The following is a 6,842-nucleotide window of genomic DNA, read 5'->3' as shown; positions in this document are numbered from 1 at the left end:
GTAGGAATCTGACTTTTCTGATTAGACAATGGACTCGTCGAGTCCATATTCTGGACTCGGTGAGTAGGGTTTGTGTCGAGAAGATTTTAACTTTGGCTCGGTTTTTCTGCATCCTCCTTTTGTGACTGCTTGGGCTCTTCATTCTGAATAGGCGCCAGAGGGGTAATTATCTTCCCACTTCTAGTTGTCACAATATTTATATGTGCACCTCGTGGGTTGTTTTGGGTTTTACTTGGAAGTTCTCCTGGTGACCTTTGATTTAATTGTTGGGCAAGTTGCCCTAGCTGCGTCTCAATGTTGTGGATAGATGCTTGCTGATTTCTAAGTATTGTTCTTGTCTCTTATATTGCAACATCATGGTCATTGTGTCTCTTTTCTGAAGCAGCTACAAATTTAGCAAGCATATCCTACAAACTTGGTTTTCTTTCTTGCACTGGCTCCTCCTTTTGGTAAAACCATCTTCCTTTTTGTGTATACTTCTCCTGCTTAGATTTCTTGTACTCTTCATAAGGGAGCCACTCCTTCTTTGGTTTTTGCCGGTCATCATCATATTTTTCACCACTGGAGTAGCATACTTGCGCCTTCTTGTTCCCATTCTCGTCTAAGTCATAGTCTCTAGTAAGATGAGGTCCATTGCAATTCTCACAACCCACCCAGATAGCATGTATTGTTTGATCCATTTTTATCCGTCCTCCTATCCATGGTTTTCAATATAGCCATGACTGCTGACAAATCTTCTGAAGCTGCATAAGCTGTCCCCCTCATCACATCATTCCTCAGGTTGTGGTATTCCCTAGAATGCTTGGAGAATTCCTCAACTAGTTGCTTTCTCAGCGGGGGAGCTTTCTTCGTGAGGGGGACTTGTGAGTCAAGTAATTGCCTTGTTGTAACATTCACTCCATCATAGATAATGGAGACTTCTTGTTGACTATTGAGATCATGACGTGGATAATTTCTTAATAGACTTTTGTACCTCTCCCAAGCCTCATAAAGTGATTCTCCAGCTTGTTGCTTAAAGTTGGCTATGGCTTTCTTTAACTTAGCTATTTTCGAAGGTGGGCAAAATTGATCAATAAACTCTTCTTTCATCTTGGCCCATGTAGTGATGGATCCCGGGGGGGGGGGGGGGGAGAGTGACTTGAGCCAATCTTTTGCAACACCGTTCAATGTAACCGGAAGCATTCGAAGTAGCTGAGTCTCACGAGGCACATTTGGAACATTGAAATAATCAACTACATCATTAACTTCATCCAAGTGTTTGTAAGCATCTTCATGGTCTTTTCCGTAGAAGGGGATTTCTTTGAGTTGGGCAAGCATGTGACCCTTAATCTCAAAAGTGGCAGTTGCGGGAATTGTAGGTTGCACAAGTCTTGGGCCGGTATCATCGCGTATCCTCTTCTTCCATTCCCCTATGGGGACTTCATCGATGTTAGCCATAGGGATAGCTAATTCGTTGCCGGAATTTGAGTCGTGCCCGAATGTATGTTCTTCTTCTTCTTTGGTTTCGTACTCGGTGTCATCTTTGATTGGGTCTTCGCTTGCTAAAGAGGCGTTGGATGCTCCTGATTTGCTACTTTCTTCTTCCCAGAGACCATCGTTAAACTAGACAAAGGCGACTTCTTAGGTGTATTCGAGCTTTCAACTTCTTTGCCTTTGTTTTTCCTCAACACAGATTCTGGGTCTTCAAAAGGGGGAACTAGTGGAGTTTTGGATCCTCTGGTCATGAAAATCCTGGAACAAAACAAGAAAAATGAGTAAAAAGACAAAAGATGAAACTAAACGAAAATAAGAATTAAACTGCCAAACAGCAGGGTACTCGCCGAGTAGAGTCGAGTGCACTCGGCGAGTAGGCTTTATAAAACAAAAAATAGACAAAATTAAATAAAAACACGTAAAAACTAATAAATGCTAAAACCTAACCTACTTACCGAATTACTAAAAAAATTAACTTTGTGCAAGATAAACTCACACAAAGGATCGATAAAACTAGGAATTAGATTTAATTTTTGAACCGTTCCCCGACAACGGCACCAAAAACTTGATGTGTGTAAAAATGCACTGGTTTTATTCCTACTTTAAAAATATAATTTTAACAATCAAAGGCAGTGAACCTGTCTTTTAGTGGTATAGTTAAATAAGTAGGGTATCGAACTCAGGGAACGGAAAATAAACTAATAACTAATTTTAACTAAACAAGTAATAAAAATAAATGGTTTTTCTCTAGTTTTACATGACTAGAAACTTAAACACAACTCCTAACACATAATTAACTAAACAACTAAGACAAGTAAAAATTCACCAAATTTAATAAAAGGTTTCTGTTCAGGTCCAATTAATTCACTCCTATGGTCAATTTTATAATAGAATATTATATTGATTGTTATTGGTTACCAACTATAGTGATTAGGTTCGCATTCGCTATTACCAATCCTTAGGAAATTACTCAATTTAAGAAATGATCAAGTCTTTAAACTAATTAACTCCCTAGTTCAATTATTTGGATTAAATAAGATTTGTAATTGGTTAATCAAATTGTTGGTTCAACTAACCTCTTGTTTATTGGTTTACCAAACAAGCTCACACATTAATTTACCCATTGTCTAGTTAATCCTAGTTTCATATTAACTAATCCTAAGCATATAATGAAGTGTTCACATAAATCATATGAGATTGACAATTAAGAGATGTTCATGCAGCCTAATTGTCTTCCAATTAACAGAAAATAGTTATAATCAATGCATAAGGTTCTTTAACAAACTTAGTTTAATAAAATCACCAATAATGAATCAAACAAGAGTAAATTAATCTTTCCTAAACAGAAACTATGAAATTTACCTCATGATTACAGTCATAGAAAAGCTAAAAACGAATTCAACTAAACTAAACATGATTCACTTCTAGATTAAGTGGAAGATTTAAACTAATTTTCCTTGAGTCTTCTTAATGATCAAAGATTAGGGTTCTTCAGGTCTCCAAAGGTATCTCCAGTCGCAGGTTGTTTTCCAAGGAAGCCAAAAGAACTCTCCAATTCGGGATCTCAACCGGTATTTATAATTATCTGAAAACAGGGTCTACTCAGCGAGTAGGTGCCCAACTCGCCGAGTAGATAGGAGAAATCCGTGTACGACAAGGATTTTTTACTTTTCTTCATGAATATTCTTGGTAACTCACCGAGTAGGTGCGTGGACTCGCCAAGTAGGTGCATATTTTCTCCTCTTTCTTCATTCTCTAGCTTCTAATTGCTTCTCCTTCTTCCTTTTTGTTTCCAAGCATGTCTTCTGGACTGAAAATATTATTTAGACATTATTAAGTACCTTTTTTCCATATTATGAAAATAATTTGCTAATAATTGATAAAAATCTACACTAAACACGTGACTAATTATGCACATATCAGTTAGAGATTCTCAAGATGATGGAACCGCAATCGAAGTTAGCTCCGTACCTACATTCGGGTTCGATGACTTTGGTATCAATGAGGTAAATCACCCTACCCCTTCTGATGACGATTTAATGATTTTTGATGAGGAAGAAGCTTCGAGTGGCTCTCAATACTCAACCTCCAAGCCTAAAGAGAAAAAGAAGAAAAAGAAGATTGTTGTTTCAAGAAAAGAATTTCTGAGCCTACAAGACAAAGTAGATCAGATTCTTTCTGCGGTTAAGCCTACTCAACCACAACCTGAAGACATACTAGGACCACAGTCCGTTATTGAAAGGATCGAACGACTCGAAGCTTGTGAACGACTAGCTGCTGAGCGAATTTCTATGAAAGTTGAAATGGGAATTCGATCTCTGGATACAAGTCGACAAGCTGACCATCAGCATTCATGGCTACTGCGGAGTGCCTCATCTCTGATGTATCCGTAATCAAAACAGATCTTCAAACAACCATTGCAGACCAATCAACTCATTCAAAGAAACTGATGGATGAAACTCATACTTCTTATGAGTCCACCATCTCGGTCCTACAATCTACAATCAACAACCTTCGACGCTGCCTATCTTCCAACTTTCATGGTCCCGAGATTCTTCAACTTACCAAGGAAATTCATCGACTACTCTTCAACACCACCATCCCAAACAATCAGCAACTAGCTGATGAACTCAAAGCTCAATTTCAGGATGTGTGTACTAAAGTCGATCGTCTTAAGCTATGGCTTGAGGAATCCCCGACTCTGCAGTCCTTAAGAGGGGGGAAGTGATGAAGGCCATCACTCTGATCGTATCTCTCACCAACATACCAAAACCCCTCAACCTTCACCGTAACCATCTCCTCACAAGAATCCAAGTCACCAGCCACCACCGCATAATCAGTCACCACCGCAATAGGAAATTATTCAAGAATCTAATCCTTCTCCTGAGCGACCAATGACTCCTCCCTACTTCAAGAAATTAGCGTCCAACATGTCATCCGAAAACTCCAATGATTCTCCCGTAACGAAATAGAAGAAAGCCGATCAGAAAGCATCCAAATTTACTGAGCTAATCTAGAGAGAAAACGGATTCGACATCACCTTGGATGAATCCTTGATCAGTTCTTGGATCAATCCCCACCGAAGACTGCAAGATGATGACTATAAACCCTATCTACCTTTGCTGAACCCCCACATGACGGTCACTAGGATGTTCCAATCTCCCCCAATGCTAAAAACTTCATTGTATTTGAGTAGTTTGACCGCAGCTTACCTGATCACAAGAGACTGCCCATGGAATTCGAAATACTCAATCAATTCCATGCTAAACATGCTTCTTCAATAGAGAAAATCTGGTTTAATGATAGACCATCCGCAGTCAAGAACTTTAAGCCCCGAAAATTCATGAAAGCTGACTTTATCCAGTATACTCTTACAAGAAGGAATCAGGACTACGTCCGCACCCAAGCTGACTTTCCATGCATGAATCCAGAAGAAGTCTTCCTGATAGCAAAGATGTTCCAAAACAAATCTAAAAAGTATATAAAGATGAAGATAGCGTCTGAGAGGGCAAGCACATTTCTAAGGGAAACTGTCTGTGACTTCGCAAAGATTGATGCAAACATTCACCCTATCCTTTCTCAAAAGTTAGATCTACTACCACTTGACCCTGCACCGATGTTTATTGAAGATTATCAAGAAAGATCTCTGGGTGCAACAAACTTCCCAAATCTTGGAGTCATTTTCAAACGAAAGATCAATGAAACCAAATATTTTGATTCCTACGACTGCCACGAATTGTCTCACAAGGAAGAAACTTGAAGTTTGTCGAACCACAGTTCAAAATTCAAAACACACAACTGTCGAAGTCAAGTTTGAAAATTTAAGAAGAATCACCTGGTTAAAGAATATTAGAAAGTTTTGGTGGATTCTCATCAAGTTCCTAAAACTTGATAGTAGAAGAAAAGTTAAGGAAGCCACTTAGGGTGAAATAAATCATAAAAAGTGACCCTCTTAAACTTAGTCTACCGCAACCTCCCAGGATCCGCAGTCAACTCTGATCAGCAACTCATCCGAAGTCATCATCATCTGCAGTTCATTATCTAGTTTTCTTAGTTTAACTCTTTATCTTTTTTTCTTAGAATACTCTCTTTTGTCCAGCATGCCTTGCATGACTACGCTTAGATAGTTGAACAAATATAATTCTTGAGTCTCTATAAATAGAGCTCAATCCTTCTTATTCAATGCATCTAATAACACTATGCATCTTGAATTTCATATCTTGTGTTATTACTCTCATGTCCTTCTCCCTCTCAACGTTCACCTGAATATAACCGTATATTATCTCTCTTTGGAGCAAGTCATTCTGGACTTAATCACTAAGTTTGATCTCACTTACTAACTTGGTTTGAATGCATTCCTTGTTAAGAATCAACTTATGTGTATACTTGATATAATATTTGTTGTCATTTACATTTCCTTTTATTTCCGCACCTAACTATCTAACTCTAACTTATTATTATTGTTGAGCTTTTAGATCCTTTGAGATAAACTATTCCACAACTATACTTGTTCTAACATTTTTTCAAGTGTGTCTCGAGTTTTTCTCTCAACAAGGGGTGACAAGGGAGAAAGAGGATTATCCAAAGTTTGATGGTTTGGAATATCTCCCATAAAAACCAGGTTTTGTAACTCCTTCAAGGGACTAGCTATTGGTTTCGAAAACTCGCTTCCGAGACTAGGAAATTTTGACCAAGGATGACAAAAGTTATGTGTCATCTTTTCAGTTGCCTCAAGCAAGTCAATGGAATTATGCAAAGCATCAATTTTGGCATTAAGGCGTTTGTTATCTGAAATCAAAACATTTCTTTCAGAATAAGTGATTTCACATTTGTATTTAATAATGATTCATTCATCTTGAGACATTACAATTTCTCATTCTAAAGACTCTATCTTTAATTTCTTATCCTCAAAACGTAACCTAAGATGACTCAATTCACTGTCCTTCTCACTGGCTTCTATGGAAGACTCATAGGCTCTATAGATGGTGCTCATATCTGTGTGGATACGGGTCAGATAAGATTCACTGAGAGACATATCAAAGCTTTTATCAATAATCATAGATTTTACCTGTTGGACGATGCTTCTACCAGGTGGATCATTGGTGGCCACGTAATAGTAGTTTGGTTCACCAGCATCTTCTTCATCTTCTAACCCGGATGACTAATAGCCATCATCATACTCCATTTTTTGTCTTGCCATCAGATACATCCTTTTACCAGTAATCACCTCATCATCTTCTCCTGGAGACCAAGAACCTTCCACATCTCTAGACACAGTTGTAACAAATGCCTTTTCACTTTCAACCATATCTTGTGCTTTTTGGGCATAGTAAGTAGAATCCTTGATCTTTGGTTTTTGTGAAACATCA

This window comes from Lactuca saligna, chromosome 4, assembly GCF_052625555.1.
Source record: "Lactuca saligna cultivar CGN05327 chromosome 4, ASM5262555v1, whole genome shotgun sequence".
In the NCBI taxonomy this organism is placed as follows: Eukaryota; Viridiplantae; Streptophyta; class Magnoliopsida; order Asterales; family Asteraceae; genus Lactuca; species Lactuca saligna.
Note: the sequence above shows the minus strand (reverse complement) of the source record.